A 26,962-nucleotide genomic window follows, 5' to 3' on the forward strand; every position below is an offset into this window, starting at 1 on the left:
TATATTCACCCCCCCCCCATACACATCCGCACGCTTCATCTATATTCACCCCCCCCCATACACATCCGCACGCCGCACTCTCTGACCACCGAGCTGTTTGCCGAACATTTAAAGAAGGTTACAGCACATTAGGTTGAACCTTCATTCCTGTCTGCGATGATAGATGGAAGAATTCCTACTGAGTTTACTTTATGAAGCAGCTAAATGATTTATATTCAGGAGAACATTAAAATCCCAGTGACAAAGTGAACTCCGGCTAAAAAAGAAAAAAAGGAAAAAATTCGGATTGCAAAAAAAAAAAAAAAATCTTTGCGCGTAATGTGCTTTCATTTTTCACGTGTTGCAAGTCATTTATTTAATTCAGCCGCACACACTTAAATCCGCAAGATACTGCAAGCCTGCAAAATAATACATCATCCCGTACAGATGTTTTCACCCGCTGCACGCCTGACGCTCATTAATCAAACATTATCCGTTGCCCTCCGATCCGGGAGACAGCGCCGCACTTCATTTAAAATTTTGACTTTCATTCGCCGGTCCCTCTCTGACCCTGCACTGGTTTCTGGCCTGAACATTAAAGAAGTCGCTTTTATTCCGAAAACTCTTAGAATTCTTTCCGGCAGATTTTTGCATTACAATACGACAGCGCCGATGGCGGTAAATAATACATGTGACGCTGGAGCCGAGCTGCACCGTGTGCATAGGAATCTATTGGCAGGCGTGGAAATGGCGCCGTCTAATTTACCGCAAGAGAAACTTTTCTGTTTTCAGATATATTTTTGACAAGTTATATGTTACATGTCTTATGCAACGGACTGTGGACCTCCAGATGTTGTGAAACTACAACTCCCAGCATTCTATTGACCAGTGATCTCAAACTATGGACCTCCAAATGTGGCAAAACTACAACTCCCAGCATTCCATTGACCTGTGGTCTCCAATATGTGGACCTCAAGCTGTCACAAAACTACAGAGGTCTTCCCAAATGTGGACCTCCATATGTAGCAAAACTACAACTCCAAACATTTATTTAATAATTCAAGACTAATTCACATTCAGTCCAATTCTTTCTGGGACGGGTGCAGAGTGCCCATCACTTGGCGTGTAAGAAGTTGAGTGTTGATGCATAGCAATGCTACTTACCTCCCTGGGTCATACAGTACATTGCTGCTTACTGTAAAGGAGCAGGGACTCCTGTAAAAAGACAGATGTCTCTGCTCTCCCTATGGAGTAAGTGTGGCTCCCTATGCTAGGGCCCCATGGAAATATGTAGTGAGTATAGGGCATGGCTATTTTTTGTAGAAAAGCAGGGACATCTGTTAGAATGATAGGAGTCCCTGCCTATCTTTTGGGAGCACAGTAAACATGATCACCTGTACTGATCCTGTCTGTGGTCAGGTCCGGACTGGAATTTTCCTCTGTGGCCTCTATTGATTATTTAGTGCACAGGTTTTGGACTGGTCACAGGAAGGAACGGGGAAGGAGGTAAGTATTATTAACCATTTGACAACCAGGGACAAGTAAAGTCATCCTGGAGCCATTACAGGTAAATGGAGCAGCCTTGGGATTCGAACTTGGTCTGGTGACTGCTGGTTCTTTCAGCATCTAAGGATCGGCATTAATAGCTGGCATCTCCCAGCGATCTCCACTGCCAGCTAACTGTTTAGATGCTGAGGTCAACACTGACAGCAGCATTTATACGGTATTATTAATTAGGGGTTGGCCGCCTGCGATGAGATCTGGAAACTGATCCATATTTGTGGCAGCCCAAGGTCTTTTTTAAAGGGGTACTCCAATGTAATACTTTTTATTTCTTCAAATCAACTGGTGCCAGAAAGGTAAACAGATTTGTAAATTACTTCTATTAAAAAATCTTAATCCTTCCAGTACTTATGAGCTGCTGTATGCTCCACAGGAAGTTGTGTAGTTATTTTCAGTCTGACCACAGAGCTCTCTGCTGACACCTCTGTCCATGTCAGGAACTGTCCAGAAGTAGGAGCAAATCCTCATAGAAACCTCTCCTGCGCCTGACAGTTCCTGATACGGACAGAGGTGTCAGCAGAGAGCACTGTGGTCAGATTGGAAAGAACTACACAACTTCCTGTGGAGCATACAGCAGCTGATAAGTACTGGAAGGGTTAAGATGTTTTAATAGATGTAACGCTGAGCAGCGGAGTACCCCTTTAATATTCCATAAGTGCTAAATGACGATAACAATACAAAAATATAGATAATATGCAATATCCCCAAATTCCTATAAACAGAAGAGAACGTCCAGCACTCGATGTCCGTAGCAATAGTGTTTATTGGCATAAAAACAGATACGTGAACAGGACAGAGCGTAAGCCTACGCGTTTCAGGTAACAAGACCCTTAGTCATGGCGATGCCATGACTAAGGGTCTTGTTACCTGAAACGCGTAGGCTTACGCTCTGTCCTGTTCACGTATCTGTTTTTATGCCAATAAACACTATTGCTACGGACATCGAGTGCTGGACGTTCTCTTCTGTTTGCTGTATTGGGCGGTTGCGCTTCCGCCAGTCCGTGCACACCTGTGTCCAGTGGGAGGTGAGAGCTGTCTACTTACCGGCTTCAAATTCCTATAAAGGTATAATGTAGTCAGGGAGAGGGATCCCTCACAGTATATGGAGTGATATATCATCCGTCGTCCATCAGCCAAAGGATCACAAGGGATACAGACAATGCCGTTCAAAGTGCGCACATGCCCCAAACGAACAATCGCGCTCCGTTCCGCAACTTCCTCAGGGGTGCAGTGTGTGATGGCCCATACTGAGGAATCCCACCCCCTCCTGTGCCGCAGCCACGGCCATAGACCACAGGCAGGCTTTACTAGCCGATCATGGATCACTTTTTTTTTTGAATTGAATTTCACTGTAATTGTACCAACCTGAGGAGCACAGATAACATGTCAACCATTCCGCACAGTGGACGGTGTAAAATCATCCCCCGACCCCCACCCCCACCCACCTCCATTTTCAAAATAGCTAATTTTTTTTGTCCAATTTCAAATTTTGAAAGGCAAACATTAGTTAAAAAAAAATTATATATACCGTATTTTTCGCCCTATAGGACGCACCGGCGTATAAGACGCACCCAAAATAAAGATTTTGAACCCAATAGTGGTCTTCAACCTGTGGACCGTTGGCTGTCCGGGCATGCTGAGAGTTGTAGTTTTGCAACATCTGGAGGTCCGCAGATTGAAGACCACTGCATAGGAGGTAATACTCACGTGTTCCCGCCGCTCCGGACCCGTCACCGCTGTCCTGGATGTCGCTCCATCGCTGTCGGCGTGTCCCAGTCGCTCCGGAACATCTCTGCTGCCGGCTGGGTACCGGCGCCGCCATCACGTCGTTACGCATGCCGACGCACGTACGCGACGACGAGGAAGGAGAGCGCCGGCCATACAGGGGATCCCTGAATGGAGAAGACACCGAGGAGGCAGGTAAGGTCCCTCCCGGTGTCCTGTAAGCACTAACCCGGCTATTCAGTCGGGCTGTTCAGGACCACCGTGGTGAAATCGCGGCGGTCCCGAACAGCCCGACTGAACAGCCGGGTTAGTGTCACTTTCCCTTCAGACGCGGCGGTCAGCTTTGATCGCCGCATCTGAAGGGTTAATACAGGGCATCACCGCGATCGGTGATGTCCTGTATTAGCCGCGGGTCCCGGCCGTTGATGGCCGCAGGAACCGCCGCAATAGGGGTGTATTCGCCGTATAAGAGGCACCGACTTTTCCCCCCCAGTTTTGGGGAAGAAAAAGTGCGTCTTATACTGCGAAAAATATAGTGTGTATATATATATTTTTTTTTTTATAAAACTTGCAACACAAATGTAATGTAATTTGTAGAACTAAAAGACTCATCTCTAATATTCCGGAAAAGAATAAGAAGACGATTATATAAATACAGGGATGAGGCATAAAGCGGCATCCATTACAGCGCGGCGGCACGTGCCGGCCTTTATCTCACAATACATGTCCTCATACATGGCAGAATCTCATTACCCAGGAAATAAAGAGGCTCCGTGCGGCCGCAGATAAAACGCCAGTGTGGACATTTACAAGAATATTTGTTAGGGAGACGTGTATGTCGCCATCGCCCCTCCTGACGCGCACTATTCACGTCTACATGGAACAAATCAATATGTCATTTTAGTGAGACATGGAAAGAATGCGCCTCTCTACTCCAATAGACAAAATGACATTATCATCAATGGAGGATCCAGGAAATGACAAAAAGGCTTTAAAAGACGCCAATACCCAGGAAGACTTGTCAGTGCCGCATTGTCCTAGACGCCGCGTTCATACCGGTCTACATGGTCCAGGCTCAGGCATCCTCCTGGTCTTCCTAAAGGGGAGCCCAGCACATCGCCCAGGAACCTGCGCAGAACCCACCTCCATAAGACAATCCACATAAACAGGAGGCGCCCTGAATTAGTAGCCCCAGGTAGCGCCATCTACTGTCAGAAGGAGGGCGGTACAGAGGTGATAAGTACTCAGGAGCAGGACCTGCACTTTACTTATAATGGTCCACAATGGGTATGGGGTGCGTGTCGGGGGATGTTGGCCACTTTAAGAGGAAAAAAGGTTGGTTTTAATGGAAAATGTTGATTTATGCCAAATCTCCCTGGTATGTTACAGACATTGAAGGGGTTACAACTGGGTCACCACCCGCATGTCACCACCCGCATGTCACCACCCGCATGTCACCACCCGCATGTCACCACCCCCAATCTCATGTCACCACCCCCAATCTCATGTCACCACCCCCATGTCACCACCCCATCACATGTTACCACCCGCATGTCACCACCCCCATGTCACCACCCCCATGTCACCACCCCCATGTCACCACCCGCATGTCACCACCCGCATGTCACCACCCGCATGTCACCACCCGCATGTCACCACCCCCAATCTCATGTCACCACCCCCAATCTCATGTCACCACCCCCAATCTCATGTCACCACCCCCATGTCACCACCCCATCACATGTTACCACCCGCATGTCACCACCCTCATGTCACCACCCCCATGTCACCACCCCCATGTCACCACCCGCATGTCACCACCCGCATGTCACCACCCGCATGTCACCACCCGCATGTCACCACCCCCAATCTCATGTCACCACCCCCATGTCACCACCCCATCACATGTTACCACCCGCATGTCACCACCCCCATGTCACCACCCCCATGTCACCACCCCCATGTCACCACCCGCATGTCACCACCCGCATGTCACCCCCATGTCACCACCCGCATGTCATGTCACCACCCACATCACATGTCACCACCCACATCACATGTCACCACCCACATGTTACCACCCGCATGTAGATATTGGATGTAAAAGATGTTCTGCAGTGGCGCTGCCTTTCGGAGACCAAGTTCACTTACAGTCTAAATTAAAACAAAGTATTCACATTTATTGGAGCATACATGTGGTGGACAATCATGCAAGATGCGTTCTGGGGTTAAGTTACCCCTTTCTCAATTGTAGAATAAAAGATGTTGACATCAAAACCTGCGCAGAGGAAAAGTCGATCGCTTCTTTCATTTTTGAAATGGCATCAAAATAAATAAAGGAAGCCATCTGATTGGTCGTTATGGGCAACTGGTCGACTTTTCCTCTGCACAGGTTTTGGAGATTGTCTCCTCCGATGGCTCCATCCCTGTCCTCTTCTTTATCCTCATATCTGATCACTTCACTGCTTCCTCCGCAGTTGCCAGGCAACAGAGCCCACAATTTCCCACAATCCTCCTGGCTTGCACACATACTAGCTACCAGCACTTTAAGCACAGTCAGAACAGTTCACTTCATAGGAAAACCCTTCAGGTAAATTCTGAAAAAGTGAATTTGTCACCACAATCCTAAGATAAGCCCAAATACGAAAAGGTTCATCCACAGGTATAAGAGGATATATGGTGCACCAAGAAAACATCCCCCCACCATTACACTTTTTGGCAAGGTAAAGAGATCTGGATCCATCTGACCAGGACATGTTTCTCTATAGAGATCTGGATCCATCTGACCAGGTCATGTTTCTCTATAGAGATCTGGATCCATCTGACCAGGACATGTTTCTCTATGGAGATCTGGATCCATCTGACCAGGACATGTTTCTCTATGGAGATCTGGATCCATCTGACCAGGACATGTTTCTCTATAGAGATCTGGATCCATCTGACCAGGACATGTTTCTCTATAGAGATCTGGATCCATCTGACCAGGACATGTTTCTCTATGGAGATCTGGATCCATCTGACCAGGACATGTTTCTCTATAGAGATCTGGATCCATCTGACCAGGACATGTTTCTCTATAGAGATCTGGATCCATCTGACCAGGTCATGTTTCTCTATAGAGATCTGGATCCATCTGACCAGGCCATGTTTCTCTATAGAGATCTGGATCCATCTGACCAGGCCATGTTTCTCTATAGAGATCTGGATCCATCTGACCAGGCCATGTTTCTCTATAGAGATCTGGATCCATCTGACCAGGCCATGTTTCTCTATAGAGATCTGGATCCATCTGACCAGGCCATGTTTCTCTATAGAGATCTGGATCCACCTGACCAGGCCATGTTTCTCTATAGAGATCTGGATCCATCTGACCAGGCCATGTTTCTCTATAGAGATCTGGATCCATCTGACCAGGACATGTTTCTCTATAGAGATCTGGATCCATCTGAACAGGTCATGTTTCTCTATAGAGATCTGGATCCATCTGACCAGGTCATGTTTCTCTATAGAGATCTGGATCCATCTGACCAGGACATGTTCCTCTATAGAGATCTGGATCCATCTGACCAGGCCATGTTTCTCTATAGAGATCTGAATCCATCTGACCAGGACATGTTTCTCTATAGAGATCTGGATCCATCTGACCAGGACATCTTTCTCTATAGAGATCTGGATCCATCTGACCAGGCCATGTTTCTCTATAGAGATCTGGATCCATCTGACCAGGACATGTTTCTCTATAGAGATCTGGATCCATCTGACCAGGCCATGTTTCTCTACAGAGATCTGGATCCATCTGACCAGGCCATGTTTCTCTGTATAGATCTGGATCCATCTGACCAGGACATGTTTCTCTATAGAGATCTGGATCCATCTGACCAGGACAGGTTTCTCTGTTGATCTGGATCCATCGTACCAGGACATGTTTCTCTATAGAGATCTGGACCCATCTGACCAGGCCATGTTTCTCTATAGAGATCTGGATCCATCTGACCAGGCCATGTTTCTCTATAGAGATCTGGATCCATCTGACCAGGTCATGTTTCTCTACAGAGATCTGGATCCATCTGACCAGGCCATGTTTCTCTATAGAGATCTGGATCCATCTAATCAGTTCATGTTTCTCTATAGAGATCTGGATCCACCTGACCAGGCCATGTTTCTCTATAGAGATCTGGATCCATCTGACCAGGCCATGTTTCTCTATAGAGATCTGGATCCATCTGACCAGGACATGTTTCTCTATAGAGATCTGGATCCATCTGAACAGGTCATGTTTCTCTATAGAGATCTGGATCCATCTGACCAGGTCATGTTTCTCTATAGAGATCTGGATCCATCTGACCAGGACATGTTCCTCTATAGAGATCTGGATCCATCTGACCAGGCCATGTTTCTCTATAGAGATCTGAATCCATCTGACCAGGACATGTTTCTCTATAGAGATCTGGATCCATCTGACCAGGACATCTTTCTCTATAGAGATCTGGATCCATCTGACCAGGCCATGTTTCTCTATAGAGATCTGGATCCATCTGACCAGGACATGTTTCTCTATAGAGATCTGGATCCATCTGACCAGGCCATGTTTCTCTACAGAGATCTGGATCCATCTGACCAGGCCATGTTTCTCTGTATAGATCTGGATCCATCTGACCAGGACATGTTTCTCTATAGAGATCTGGATCCATCTGACCAGGACAGGTTTCTCTGTTGATCTGGATCCATCGTACCAGGACATGTTTCTCTATAGAGATCTGGACCCATCTGACCAGGCCATGTTTCTCTATAGAGATCTGGATCCATCTGACCAGGCCATGTTTCTCTATAGAGATCTGGATCCATCTGACCAGGTCATGTTTCTCTACAGAGATCTGGATCCATCTGACCAGGCCATGTTTCTCTATAGAGATCTGGATCCATCTAATCAGTTCATGTTTCTCTATAGAGATCTGGATCCATCTGTCCAGGCCATGTTTCTCTATAGAGATCTGGATCCATCTGACCAGGCCATGTTTCTCTATAGAGATCTGGATCCATCTGACCAGGACATGTTTCTCTATAGAGATCTGAATCCATCAGACCAGGACATGTTTCTCTGTAGAGATCTGGATCCATCTGACCAGGCCATGTTTCCCTATAGAGATCTGGACCCATCTGACCAGGACATGTTTCTCTACAGAGATCTGCATCCATCTGACCAGGCCATGTTTCTCTATAGAGATCTGGATCCATCTGACCAGGTCATGTTTCTCTACAAAGGTCATGATACATTTGCCCAAGCTATGTTCTTCATTAGAGATCATGATATATCTGACCAAACCATGTTTTTCCAGTGGTCGCCTACATAATTACATTCTTCAAGAAGATCCAATGAAGATGAGTGAGTGGGCTCCAATGTATGGGCCACTCCGTGTATATCACTGGCCATTTACATTAGTTCTGCCTATAGAGCAGACGTCTCCTACATACCCTGATTAGTAAAGCTGATTAGTGTGCACACAGTGTCTGCTCTCTTCAGGGCTTGAGGTGAATGGATTTCCCCTGTGCTGATCTGTTTTTTCAGTAACGCTGATTAGTGTGCGCACAGTGTCTGCTCTCTTCAGGGCTTGAGGTGAATGGATTTCCCCTGTGCTGATCTGCTTTTTCAGTAACGCTGATTAGTGTGCGCACAGTGTCTGCTCTCTTCAGGGCTTGAGGTGAATGGATTTGCCGCTGTAAAGACCTGTATTGTTAGTAACGGTGATTAGTACGCACACACAGTCTTTGCTCTCAGAGATGCCAGTCTTTGGTAATGTCTGCCGTATAAATAGGGCTGTGACATCACATGGCTGGCTGCTGATAGGCTGCATGCTGCCATGTGATTCAGGGTGATCCCTCTTACCCACCTTCCCAGACTTCCTTGCCCCATGTCCTCACATATGTAGCCGCCATTTTAGCCCTCCAGCCCGCACAAAATGTAGTGAAGGAAACGATTTGTTACCACGAAGCGCAAGGAAATTCGGATTTGTTCAGAATTGAATTTTTCATGAAATTTGCAACAAATTTGACTTTGTCAGCTTCAATTCACTCATTTCTACTTCTCGACAGGTAGAGTTTTAGGTTGAACTCGATGGACTCTGGTCTTTTTTCGACGTTACAAACGATGTTACTATGTATAAGAGGCCCCTGTTGTAAACTATAGTGAGAAGCGTCTCTTATATACAAGTATAATAATAATTTGGAGAGAACCGATGCATCATATAAAGGCCGTAAAAAGAACAATTCATATCATCCCCGGATTCTGTTCTACAGAACGTTCTCCAGTTATTCATCCTCCGCAGAAGCTTTTTAGAAATTCAATCCTTCATTATGTGGAAAGGAAATGGTAACAGAATAGCAATAACTGCGGAATGTTCCCTAAACATAAAATAAAATGTATCCAAACACATCAGCTGTGCAGGAGTCATTTACGGATACTGCCCATAATGTACAGATTACGCAGATAAATGGCGACTATACCATCCAGCTGGCACTTTAATACCAAATAAATTCACAGGAAACCACTTGAATTTGTTTTTTATGATTTGAGATGTGGAACACAAAACACGCAAACACTTGGCGCTGCAGAGCTGGATTTGATGCATGCTGCAAGTACGTGCACGGAAAGCAGCCGCCTCTCCTCACTCATGTGATACGGCAGGACGCCGCGCAATGTTTTCCACCATGATGAATTAACACGTCGTATGCAGCGAATTCACCGGTGTTCCCATGAATACAGATCAACTCAGGTGAAATGCTTAAAGATGTAGAAACCGGTGTTTACTCCTGAACGCCATTAAAGGAACCATATATCTCTCAATCATCTCGGCTCATTGAGTAAACTGACAGGAGCGTCTGCCGCCGCTCAAACCGTGAACGCTCGGCGAATGCTTCATTTCTCCTGACGTCTTGTAAATTTACAGAAGTGAAACCTGCAGCAGCATCTAAAGGAACATTTACTAAGGATTACAAATGGTTATAGGATCACTAGATGTAAACGATGGAGAGAACATGTGTGATGTCATGTAAAGGATGGAGAGAACATGTGTGATGTCATATAAAGGATATAGAGAACATGTGTGATGTCATATAAAGGATGGAGAGAACATGTGTGATGTCATATAAAGGATATAGAGAACATGTGTGATGTCATATAAAGGATGGAGAGAACGTGTGTGATGTCATATAAAGGATGGAGAGAACATGTGTGATGTCATATAAAGGATATAGAGAACATGCGTGATGTCATATAAAGGATATAGAGAACATGTGTGATGTCATATAAAGGATGGAGAGAACATGTGTGATGTCATAGAAAGGATGGAGAGAACATGTGTGATGTCATATAAAGATATAGAGAACATGTGTGATGTCATATAAAGGATATAGAGAACATGTGTGATGTCATATAAAGGATGGAGAGAACATGTGTGATGTCATATAAAAGATGGAGAGAACATGTGTGATGTCATATAAAGGATATAGAGAACATGTGTGATGTCATATAAAGGATATAGAGAACATGTGTGATGACATATAAAGGATGGAGAGAACGTGTGTGATGTCATATAAAGGATGGAGAGAACATGTGTGATGTCATAAAAGATGGAGAGAACATGTGTGATGTCATATAAAGGATATAGAGAACATGTGTGATGTCATATAAAGGATGGAGAGAACGTGTGTGATGTCATATAAAGGATGGAGAGAACATGTGTGATGTCATATAAAGGATGGAGAGAACATGTGTGATGTCATATAAAGGATGGAGAGAACATGTGTGCTGTCATATAAAGGATGGAGAGAACATGTGTGATGTCATAAAAGATGGAGAGAACATGTGTGATGTCATATAAAGGATATAGAGAACATGTGTGATGTCATATAAACAATAGAGAGAACATGTGTGATGTCATATAAAGGATATAGAGAAGATGTGTGATGTCATATAAAAGATGGAGAGAACATGTGTGATGTTATATAAAGGATATAGAGAACGTGTGTGATGTCATATAAAGGATGGAGAGAACATGTGTGATGTCATATAAAGGATGGAGAGAACATGTGTGATGTCATATAAAAGATGGAGAGAACATGTGTGATGTCATATAAAGGATATAGAGAACATGTGTGATGTCATATAAAAGATGGAGAGAATATGTGATGTCATATAAAGGATATAGAGAACATGTGTGATGTCATATAAAGGATATAGAGAACATGTGTGATGTCATATAAAAGATGGAGAGAATATGTGATGTCATATAAAGGATATAGAGAACATGTGTGATGTCATATAAAGGATATAGAGAACATATGTGATGTCATATAAAGGATATAGAGAACATGTGTGTTGTCATATAAACAATAGAGAGAACATGTGTGATGTCATATAAAGGATAGAGAGAACATGTGTGATGTCATATAAAGGATGGAGAGAACATGTGTGATGTCATATAAAGGATGGAGAGAACATGTGTGATGTCATATAAAGGATGGAGAGAACATGTGTGATGTCATATAAAGGATAGAGAGAACATGTGTGATGTCATATAAAGGATGGAGAGAACATGTGTGATGTCATATAAAAGATGGAGAGAATATGTGTGATGTCATATAAAGGATATAGAGAACATGTGTGATGTCATATAAAGGATGGAGAGAACATGTGTGATGTCATATAAAGGATGGAGAGAACATGTGTGCTGTCATATAAAGGATGGAGAGAACATGTGTGATGTCATAAAGGATGGAGAGAATATGTGTGATGTCATATAAAAGATATAGAGAACATGTGTGATGTCATATAAAGGATGGAGAGAACATGTGTGATGTCATATAAAGGATATAGAGAACATGTGTGATGTCATATAAAGGATATAGAGAACATGTGTGATGTTATAAAAGATGGAGAGAATATGTGTGATGTCATATAAAGGATGGAGAGAATATGTGTGATGTCATATAAAGGATATAGAGAACATGTGTGATGTTATAAAAGATGGAGAGAATATGTGTGATGTCATATAAAAGATATAGAGAACATGTGTGATGTCATATAAAGGATATAGAGAACATGTGTGATGTCATATAAAAGATATAGAGAACATGTGTGATGTCATATAAAGGATATAGAGAACATGTGTGATGTCATAAAAGATGGAGAGAATATGTGTGATGTCATATAAAGGATATAGAGAACATGTGTGATGTCATATAAAGGATATAGAGAAGATGTGTGATGTCATATAAAGGATGGAGAGAACATGTGTGATGTCATATAAAAGATGAAGAGAATATGTGTGATGTCATATAAAGGATAGAGAGAACATGTGTGATGTCATATAAAGGATGGAGAGAACATGTGTGATGTCATATAAAGGATATAGAGAACATGTGTGATGTCATATAAAAGATGGAGAGAATACGTGTGATGTCATATAAAAGATGGAGAGAACATGTGTGATGTCATATAAACAATAGAGAGAACATGTGTGATATCATATAAACAATAGAGAGAACATGTGTGATGTCTATAAAGGATATAGAGAACATGTGTGACGTCATATAAAGGATATAGAGAAGATGTGTGATGTCATATAAAGGATATAGAGAAGATGTGTGATGTCATATAAAGGATGGAGAGAACATGTGTGATGTCATATAAAGGATATAGAGAACATGTGTGATGTCATATAAAAGATGGAGAGAACATGTGTGATGTCATATAAAGGATGGAGAGAACATGTGTGATGTCATATAAAGGATATAGAGAACATGTGTGATGTCATATAAAGGATATAGAGAAGATGTGTGATGTCATATAAAGGATGGAGAGAACATGTGTGATGTCATATAAAGGATGGAGAGAACATGTGTGATGTCATATAAAGGATATAGAGAACATGTGTGATGTCATATAAAGGATGGAGAGAACATGTGTGATGTCATATAAAGGATATAGAGAACATGTGTGATGTCATATAAAGGATATAGAGAACATGTGTGATGTCATATAAAGGTTATAGAGAACATGTGTGATGTCATATAAAGGATGGAGAGAACATGTGTGATGTCATATAAAGGATGGAGAGAACATGTGTGATGTCATATAAAGGATATAGAGAACGTGTGTGATGTCATATAAAGGATATAGAGAACATGTGTGATGTCATATAAAGGATATAGAGAACATGTGTGATGTCATATAAAGGATATAGAGAACATGTGTGATGTCATATAAAGGATGGAGAGAACATGTGTGATGTTGTTTATTTATCTCCTTTTTAATAGAAATTATGTCTTATAAAATAGACCACTAGGGGTCCTCATACCATCCAGATCATAATCCTGTCCAGCTGCAGCGTTATCTCTGTCCCAGCTGGAGCACAGGCCAGGACAAAGTCCAGTAAGTGATGGTGGGACTAGCACTTCTCTGTGCTCACTCCTGTCCTATCAGACTGCAGCATATAACAGAGGAGGAGGTTACAGAGTAGCCTGCAGGGATAGGATTAAGAGACTCTGAGCACAGTACAGCAAACTCAGGGAGGAAGTGAATGCATGGTGAGTGAGGGCGAGTTCAGTGCTTGCCTCTGCCCCTTCCTAAGGAGTGGATGTTAGAATGAGTGAGCAGCAGAACAGAGGGATTTGTAAGAAATATACAAAACTAAGAAAAATAAAGTCATGTAAAGAATCTGCCTGAGCGAATGATAACATGTAGCAGTGTTATTTTATTTCAGCGATATGATACAAACTCTATACAATATAAAACACGCTGCAATTCTTATCCCAACCACTGGGGGTCTCATATAGATTGATATAGTGATCTGGTAATTGTATATAAATGGTTAATGATAATTCACCTCCTCTTCCAATCACACTGCAGCTCTGTAGACATACAGCAGTAAAAACACCGGTATTTACACAATGAACGGAGCTTTATGGATGGTGAGAGATGAGAGGAAAGCCTTGATTTACCTTTATGGAACATTGTGGATTATCTTCAGCAGTCAGGCTGGCTTGGCTTCCAGATACAGATGTAGTCAGCCATCTTGAATTTTGGTATATTAAGACATTGTACTGCCCTCCTGAGGAGAACTTATCCTAACGAGTCGCAGAACCCGAAGTTTCACATTCATCTTATTTACTGTTCTTGTCCTGATCTTGTGTTAGTAAATCACAGATCTACGGACCTAAGGGGTTAAATCACTCAAGATAACCAAGGGGGAGACCCCCAGGAGTCATGAGTGGATATCTGTTTATATGGGGTCATTGCAGATCACACAGATCCATAACATGGAGGAAAACAGCTTCAAGGGAAAGTAACCATTAAGCGCGTCAGATTGTGACACGTCTACAGCCAATATATCATAATATCTATCCAATCATATCTACAGCACTTATACCATTATATCTATCCAATCATATCTACAGCCAATATATCATAATATCTATCCAATCATATCTACAGCCAATATATCATAATATCTATCCAATCATATCTACAGCCAATATACCATAATATCTATCCAACCATATCTACAGCCAATATACCATAATATCTATACAACCATATCTACAGTCAATATACCATAATATCTATCCAACCATATCTACAGCCAATATACCATAATATCTATACAACCATATCTACAGCCAATATACCATAATATCTATACAACCATATCTACAGCCAATATACCATAATATCTATCCAACCATATCTACAGCCAATATACCATAATATCTATCCAATCATATCTACAGCCAATATATCATAATATCTATCCAATCATATCTACAGCCAATATATCATAATATCTATCCAACAATATCTACAGCCAATATATCATTATATCTATCCAATCATATCTACAGCCAATATATCATAATATCTATCCAACCATATCTACAGCCAATATATCATAATATATATCCTATCATATCTACAGCCAATATACCATTATATCTATCCAATCATATCTATAGATCTTATACATAACATCTATTCAACAATATCTACAGCCAATATACCATAATATCTATCCAACCATATCTACAGCCAATATACCATAATATCTATCCAACCATATCTACAGCCAATATACCATAATATCTATCCAACAATATCTACAGCCAATATACCATATCTATCCAACCATATCTACAGCCAATATACCATAATATCTATTCAATCATATCTACAGCCAATATACCATAATATCTATCCAACCATATCTACAGCCAATATACCATAATATCTATCCAATCATATCTACAGCTCTTATACCATAATATCTATCCAACCATATCTACAGCCAATATACCATAATATGTATCCAACCATATCTACAGCCAATATACCATAATATCTATCCAATCATATCTACAGCCAAAATACCATAATATCTATCCAACCATATCAACAGCCAATATACCATAATATCTATCCAACCATATCTACAGCCAATATACCATAATATGTATCCAACCATATCTACAGCCAATATACCATAATATCTATCCAATCATATCTACAGCCAAAATACCATAATATCTATCCAACCATATCAACAGCCAATATACCATAATATCTATCCAACCATATCTACAGCCAATATACCATTATATCTATCCAACCATATCTACAGCCAATATACCATAATATCTATACAACCATATGTACAGCCAATATACCATAATATCTATCCAACCATATCTACAGCCAATATACCATAATATCTATCCAACCATATCTACAGCCAATATACCATTATATCTATCCAATCATATCTACAGCTCTTATACCATAATATATATCCAACCATATCTACAGCCAATATACCATAATATCTATCCAATCATATCTACAGCCAATATACCATAATATCTATCCAACCATATCTACAGCCAATATACCATTATATCTATCCAATCATATCTACAGCCAATATATCATAATATCTATCCAACCATATCTAGAGCCAATATACCATAATATCTATCCAACCATATCTACAGCCAATATACCATTATATCTATCCAATCATATCTACAGCCAATATACCATAATATCTATACAACCATATCTACAGCCAATATACCATAATATCTATCCAATCATATCTACAGCCAATATACTAATATATCTATACAACCATATCTACAGCCAATATACCATAATATCTATACAACCATATCTACAGCCAATATACCATTATATCTATCCAATCATATCTACAGCCAATATACCATTATATCTATACAACCATATCTACAGCCAATATACCATTATATCTATCCAATCATATCTACAGCCAATATACCATTATATCTATCCAATCATATCTACAGCCAATATACCATAATATCTATCCAATCATATCTACAGCCAATATACCATAATATCTATCCAACCATATCTACAGCCAATATACCATAATATCTATACAACCATATCTACAGCCAATATACCATAATATCTATCCAACCATATCTACAGCCAATATACCATAATATCTATCCAACCATATCTACAGCCAATATACCATAATATCTATCCAATCATATCTACAGCCAATATACCATTATATCTATCCAATCATATCTACAGCCAATATATCATAATATCTATCCAATCATATCTACAGCCAATATATCATAATATCTATCCAATCATATCTACAGCCAATATACCAATATATCTATCCAATCATATCTACAGCCAATATATCATAATATCTATCCAATCATATCTACAGCCAATATACCATTATATCTATCCAATCATATCTACAGCCAATATACCATTATATCTATCCAATCATATCTACAGCCAATATACCATTATATCTATCCAATCATATCTACAGCCAATATACCATAATATCTATCCAATCATATCTACAGCCAATATACCATTATATCTATCCAATCATATCTACAGCCAATATACCATTATATCTATCCAATCATATCTACAGCCAATATACCATAATATCTATCCAATCATATCTACAGCCAATATACCATTATATCTATCCAATCATATCTACAGCCAATATACCATAATATCTATCCAATCATATCTACAGCCAATATACCATAATATCTATCCAATCATATCTACAGCCAATATACCATAATATCTATCCAATCATATCTACAGCCAATAAACCATAATATCTATCCAATCATATCTACAGCCAATATATCATAATATCTATCCAACCATATCTACAGCCAATATATCATAATATCTATCCAACCATATCTACAGCCAATATATCATAATATATATCCAACCATATCTACAGCCAATATATCATAATATCTATCCAACCATATCTACAGCCAATATATCATAATATATATCCTATCATATCTACAGCCAATATACCATTATATCTATCCAATCATATCTACAGCCAATATACCATATCTATCCAACCATATCTACAGCCAATATACCATAATATCTATCCAACCATATCTACAGCCAATATACCATAATATCTATCCAACCATATCTACAGCCAATATACCATAATATCTATCCAACCATATCTACAGCCAATATACCATAATATCTATCCAACAATATCTACAGCCAATATACCATATCTATCCAACCATATCTACAGCCAATATACCATAATATCTATCCAATCATATCTACAGCCAATATACCATAATATCTATTCAATCATATCTACAGCCAATATACCATAATATCTATCCAACCATATCTACAGCCAATATACCATTATATCTATCCAATCATATCTACAGCTCTTATACCATAATATCTATCCAACCATATCTACAGCCAATATACCATAATATGTATCCAACCATATCTACAGCCAAAATACCATAATATCTATCCAACCATATCAACAGCCAATATATCATAATATCTATCCAACCATATCTACAGCCAATATACCATTATATCTATCCAACCATATCTACAGCCAATATACCATAATATCTATACAACCATATCTACAGCCAATATACCGTAATATCTATCCAACCATATCTACAGCCAATATATCATGGTATATTGGCTGTAGATATGGTTGGATAGATATTATGGTATATTGGCTGTAGATATTGTTGAATAGATGTTATGTATAAGATCTATAGATATGATTGGATAGATATAATGGTATATTGGCTGTAGATATGATAGGATATATATTATGATATATTGGCTGTAGATATGATTGGATAGATATAATGATATATTGGCTGTAGATATGGTTGGATACATATTATGGTATATTGGCTGTAGATATGATAGGATATATATTATAATATGTATCCAACCATATCTACAGCCAATATATCATTATATCTATCCAATCATATCTACAGCCAATATATCATTATATCTATCCTATCATATCTACAGCCAATATACCATTATATCTATCCAATCATATCTATAGATCTTATACATAACATCTATTCAACAATATCTACAGCCAATATACCATAATATCTATCCAACCATATCTACAGCCAATATACCATAATATCTATCCAACCATATCTACAGCCAATATACCATAATATCTATCCAACAATATCTACAGCCAATATACCATATCTATCCAACCATATCTACAGCCAATATACCATAATATCTATTCAATCATATCTACAGCCAATATACCATAATATCTATCCAACCATACCTACAGCCAATATACCATAATATCTATCCAATCATATCTACAGCTCTTATACCATAATATCTATCCAACCATATCTACAGCCAATATACCATAATATGTATCCAACCATATCTACAGCCAAAATACCATAATATCTATCCAACCATATTTACAGCCAATATACCATAATATCTATCCAACCATATCTACAGCCAATATACCATAATATGTATCCAACCATATCTACAGCCAATATACCATAATATCTATCCAACCATATCAACAGCCAATATACCATAATATCTATCCAACCATATCTACAGCCAATATACCATTATATCTATCCAACCATATCTACAGCCAATATACCATAATATCTATACAACCATATCTACAGCCAATATACCATAATATCTATCCAACCATATCTACAGCCAATATACCATAATATCTATCCAACCATATCTACAGCCAATATACCATTATATCTATCCAATCATATCTACAGCTCTTATACCATAATATATATCCAACCATATCTACAGCCAATATACCATAATATCTATCCAATCATATCTACAGCCAATATACCATTATATCTATCCAACCATATCTACAGCCAATATACCATTATATCTATCCAATCATATCTACAGCCAATATATCATAATATCTATCCAACCATATCTACAGCCAATATACCATAATATCTATCCAACCATATCTACAGCCAATATACCATTATATCTATCCAATCATATCTACAGCCAATATACCATAATATCTATACAACCATATCTACAGCCAATATACCATAATATCTATCCAATCATATCTACAGCCAATATATTAATATATCTATACAACCATATCTACAGCCAATATACCATAATATCTATACAACCATATCTACAGCCAATATACCATTATATCTATCCAATCATATCTACAGCCAATATACCATTATATCTATACAACCATATCTACAGCCAATATACCATTATATCTATCCAATCATATCTACAGCCAATATACCATAATATCTATCCAATCATATCTACAGCCAATATACCATAATATCTATCCAACCATATCTACAGCCAATATACCATAATATCTATACAACCATATCTACAGCCAATATACCATAATATCTATCCAACCATATCTACAGCCAATATACCATAATATCTATCCAACCATATCTACAGCCAATATACCATAATATCTATCCAATCATATCTACAGCCAATATACCATTATATCTATCCAATCATATCTACAGTCAATATATCATAATATCTATCCAATCATATCTACAGCCAATATATCATAATATCTATCCAATCATATCTACAGCCAATATACCAATATATCTATCCAATCATATCTACAGCCAATATATCATAATATCTATCCAATCATATCTACAGCCAATATACCATTATATCTATCCAATCATATCTACAGCCAATATACCATTATATCTATCCAATCATATCTACAGCCAATATACCATTATATCTATTCAATCATATCTACAGCCAATATACCATAATATCTATCCAATCATATCTACAGCCAATATACCATTATATCTATCCAATCATATCTACAGCCAATATACCATTATATCTATCCAATCATATCTACAGCCAATATACCATAATATCTATCCAATCATATCTACAGCCAATATACCATTATATCTATCCAATCATATCTACAGCCAATATACCATAATATCTATCCAATCATATCTACAGCCAATATACCATAATATCTATCCAATCATATCTACAGCCAATATACCATAATATCTATCCAATCATATCTACAGCCAATAAACCATAATATCTATCCAATCATATCTACAGCCAATATATCATAATATCTATACAACCATATCTACAGCCAATATACCATTATATCTATCCAATCATATCTACAGCTCTTATACCATAATATATATCCAACCATATCTACAGCCAATATACCATAATATCTATCCAATCATATCTACAGCCAATATACCATAATATCTATCCAACCATATCTACAGCCAATATACCATTATATCTATCCAATCATATCTACAGCCAATATACCATAATATCTATCCAATCATATCTACAGCCAATATACCATAATATCTATCCAATCATATCTACAGCCAATATACTAATATATCTATACAACCATATCTACAGCCAATATACCATAATATCTATCCAACCATATCTACAGCCAATATACCATAACATCTATCCATCCATATCTACAGCCAATATACCATAATATCTATCCAAACATATCTACAGCTCTTATACCATAATATCTATCCAACCATATCTACAGCCAATATACAATAATATCTATCCAACCACATCTACAGCTCTAATACCTAGCATATATCCAACCATATCTACAGATCTTATACATAACATCTATCCAACCATATCTACAGCCAATATACCATAATATGTATCCAATCATATCTACAGCCAATAGACCATAATATCTATACAACAATATCTACAGCCAATATACCATAATATCTATCCAACCATATCTACAGCCAATATACCATAATATCTATCCAACCATATCTACAGCCAATATACCATAACATCTATCCAATCATATCTACCGCCAATATACCATTATATCTATCCAATCATATCTACAGCCAATATACCATTATATCTATCCAATCATATCTAAAGCCAATATACCATATCTATCCAACCATATCCACAGCCAATATACCATAATATCTATCCAACCATATCTACAGCCAATATACCATAATATCTATCCAACCATATCTACAGCCAATATACCATAATATCTATCCAACCACATCTACAGCAAATATAACATAATATCTATACAACCATATCTACAGCCAATATACCATAATATCTATCCAATCATATCCACAGCCAACATACCATAATATCTATCCAACCATATCTACAGCTCTTATGCCATAATATCTATCCAACCATATCTACAGCTCTTATACCATAATATGTGTCCAACCATATCTACAGCCAATATACCATAATATGTATTCAACCATATCTACAGCCAATATAACATAATATCTATACAACCATATCTACAGCCAATATATCATAATATCTATACAACCATATCTTCAGCCAATATGCCATATCTACCCAATCATATCTACAGCCAACATAACATAATATCTATACAACCATATCTACAGCCAATATACCATAATATCTATCCAGCCATATCTACAGCCAATATACCATTATATCTATCCAACCATGTCTACAGCCAATATACCATAATATCTATCCAATCATATCTACAGCCAATATACCATTATATCTATACAACCATATCTACAGCCAATATACCATAATATCTACAGCCAATATACCATAATATCTATCCAACCATATCTACAGCCAATATTCGGTAACATCTATCCAACCATATCTACAGCCAATATACGGTAATATCTATCCAACCATATCTACAGCCAATATACCATATCTATAGATCTTATACATAACATCTATCCAACCATATCTACAGCCAATATACCATAATATCTATCCAACCATATCTGCAGCTCTTATACATAACATCTATCCAACCATATCTACAGACCTTATACATATCATCTATCCAATCATATCTACAGCTCCTATACATAACATCTATCCAACCATATCTACAGCTCTTATACATAACATCTATCCAACCATATCTACAGCCAATATACCATAATATCTATACAACCATATCTACAGCCAATATACCATAATATCTATCCAACCATATCTACAGCCAATATACCATAATATCTATCCAACCATATCTACAGCCAATATACCATATCTATAGATCTTATACATAACATCTATCCAACCATATCTACAGCCAATATACCATAATATCTATCCAACCGTATCTACAGCCAATATACCATAATATCTATACAACCATATCTACAGCCAATATACCATAATATCTATCCAACCATATCTACAGCCAATATACCATAATATCTATCCAACCATATCTACAGCCAATATACCATATCTATAGATCTTATACATAACATCTATCCAACCATATCTACAGCCAATATACCATAATATCTATCCAATCATATCTACAGCCAATATACCATTATATCTATCCAATCATATCTACAGCCAATATACCATTATATCTATCCAATCATATCTACAGCCAATATACCATTATATCTATCCAATCATATCTACAGCCAATATACCATAATATCTATCCAATCATATCTACAGCCAATATACCATTATATCTATCCAATCATATCTACAGCCAATATACCATTATATCTATCCAATCATATCTACATCCAATATACCATAATATCTATCCAATCATATCTACAGCCAATATACCATTATATCTATCCAATCATATCTACAGCCAATATACCATAATATCTATCCAATCATATCTACAGCCAATATACCATAATATCTATCCAATCATATCTACAGCCAATATACCATAATATCTATCCAATCATATCTACAGCCAATAAACCATAATATCTATCCAATCATATCTACAGCCAATATATCATAATATCTATACAACCATATCTACAGCCAATATACCATTATATCTATCCAATCATATCTACAGCTCTTATACCATAATATATATCCAACCATATCTACAGCCAATATACCATAATATCTATCCAATCATATCTACAGCCAATATACCATAATATCTATCCAACCATATCTACAGCCAATATACCATTATATCTATCCAATCATATCTACAGCCAATATATCATAATATCTATCCAACCATATCTACAGCCAATATACCATAATATCTATCCAACCATATCTACAGCCAATATACCATTATATCTATCCAATCATATCTACAGCCAATATACCATAATATCTATACAATTATATCTACAGCCAATATACCATAATATCTATCCAATCATATCTACAGCCAATATACTAATATATCTATACAACCATATCTACAGCCAATATACCATAATATCTATCCAACCATATCTACAGCCAATATACCATAACATCTATCCAAACATATCTACAGCTCTTATACCATAATATCTATCCAACCATATCTACAGCCAATATACAATAATATCTATCCAACCACATCTACAGCTCTAATACCTAGCATATATCCAACCATATCTACAGATCTTATACATAACATCTATCCAACCATATCTACAGCCAATATACCATAATATGTATCCAATCATATCTACAGCCAATAGACCATAATATCTATACAACAATATCTACAGCCAATATACCATAATATCTATCCAACCATATCTACAGCCAATATACCATAATATCTATCCAACCATATCTACAGCCAATATACCATAACATCTATCCAATCATATCTACAGCCAATATACCATTATATCTATCCAATCATATCTACAGCCAATATACCATTATATCTATCCAATCATATCTAAAGCCAATATACCATATCTATCCAACCATATCCACAGCCAATATACCATAATATCTATCCAACCATATCTACAGCCAATATACCATAATATCTATCCAACCATATCTACAGCCAATATACCATAATATCTATCCAACCACATCTACAGCAAATATAACATAATATCTATACAACCATATCTACAGCCAATATACCATAATATCTATCCAATCATATCCACAGCCAACATACCATAATATCTATCCAACCATATCTACAGCTCTTATGCCATAATATCTATCCAACCATATCTACAGCTCTTATACCATAATATGTGTCCAACCATATCTACAGCAAATATACCATAATATGTATTCAACCATATCTACAGCCAATATAACATAATATCTATACAACCATATCTACAGCCAATATATCATAATATCTATACAACCATATCTTCAGCCAATATGCCATATCTACCCAATCATATCTACAGCCAACATAACATAATATCTATACAACCATATCTACAGCCAATATACCATAATATCTATCCAGCCATATCTACAGCCAATATACCATTATATCTATCCAACCATGTCTACAGCCAATATACCATAATATCTATCCAATCATATCTACAGCCAATATACCATTATATCTATACAACCATATCTACAGCCAATATACCATAATATCTACAGCCAATATACCATAATATCTATCCAACCATATCTACAGCCAATATTCGGTAACATCTATCCAACCATATCTACAGCCAATATACGGTAATATCTATCCAACCATATCTACAGCCAATATACCATATCTATAGATCTTATACATAACATCTATCCAACCATATCTACAGCCAATATACCATAATATCTATCCAACCATATCTGCAGCTCTTATACATAACATCTATCCAACCATATCTACAGACCTTATACATATCATCTATCCAATCATATCTACAGCTCCTATACATAACATCTATCCAACCATATCTACAGCTCTTATACATAACATCTATCCAACCATATCTACAGCCAATATACCATAATATCTATACAACCATATCTACAGCCAATATACCATAATATCTATCCAACCATATCTACAGCCAATATACCATAATATCTATCCAACCATATCTACAGCCAATATACCATATCTATAGATCTTATACATAACATCTATCCAACCATATCTACAGCCAATATACCATAATATCTATCCAACCGTATCTACAGCCAATATACCATAATATCTATCCAACCATATCTACAGCCAATATACCATATCTACAGATCTTATACATAACATCTATCCAACCATATCTACAGCTCTTATACCATAACATCTATCCAACCATATCTACAGCTCTTATACATAACATCTATCCAACCATATCTACAGCTCTTATACCATAACATCTATCCAATCATATCTACAGCTCTTATACATAACATCTATCCAACCATATCTACAGATCTTATACCATAACATCTATCCAACCATATCTACAGATCTTATACCATAACATCTATCCAACCATATCTACAGATCTTATACATAACATCTATCCAACCATATCTACAGCTCTTATACAATAACATCTATCCAATCATATCTACAGCTCTTATACATAACATCTATTCAACCATATCTACAGCTTCTATACATAACATCTATCCAACCATATCTACAGCTCTTATACATAACATCTGTCCAACCATATCTACAGCTCTTATACCATAACATCTATCCAACCATATCTACAGATCTTATACCATAACATCTATCCAACCATATGTACAGCTTCTATACATAACATCTATCCAACCATATCTACAGCTCTTATACATAACATCTGTCCAACCATATCTACAGCTCTTATACCTTAACATCTATCCAACCATATCTACAGATCTTATACCATAACATCTATCCAACCATATCTACAGCTCTTATACATAACATCTATCCAACCATATCTACAGCTCTTATACCATAACATCTATCCAACCATATCTACAGATCTTATACCATAACATCTATCCAACCATATCTACAGCTCTTATACATAACATCTATCCAACCATATCTACAACTCTTATACATAACATCTATCCAACCATATCTACAGCCAATATACCATAATATCTATCCAACCATATCTACAGATCTTATACATAACATCTATCCAACCATATCTACAACTCTTATACATAACATCTATCCAATCATATCTGCAGCTCCAACCACGTTAACAAACCAACTCTTATTTCTTGTGTTAACAATTCAGTTGCTATTTTAAGTGATTTTCCCAAAAATAAATTGAAGGATTTTTGGGTTCAGATGAAGCCGCATTTCATTTGTTTATTTATTTATTTTAATGACCCTCTCATGGTTAGCAAATGCCTATTAACCCCATGTAATCCTCCATTGCGTCATCACTTTTCACCACATTGGCG

At 37.6% G+C, this 26,962-nt stretch overlaps 1 protein-coding gene across 4 annotated transcripts in view; it reads right to left on the bottom strand.

Moving 5' to 3' along the window:
• DPYD (dihydropyrimidine dehydrogenase) overlaps positions 1–26,962 on the bottom strand; it is a 1,322,423-nt gene that overhangs the window by 936,806 nt on the left and 358,655 nt on the right. The window lies entirely within an intron of this gene.

This window comes from Hyla sarda, chromosome 6 (assembly GCF_029499605.1).
Source record: "Hyla sarda isolate aHylSar1 chromosome 6, aHylSar1.hap1, whole genome shotgun sequence".
Lineage (NCBI taxonomy): Eukaryota > Metazoa > Chordata > Amphibia > Anura > Hylidae > Hyla > Hyla sarda.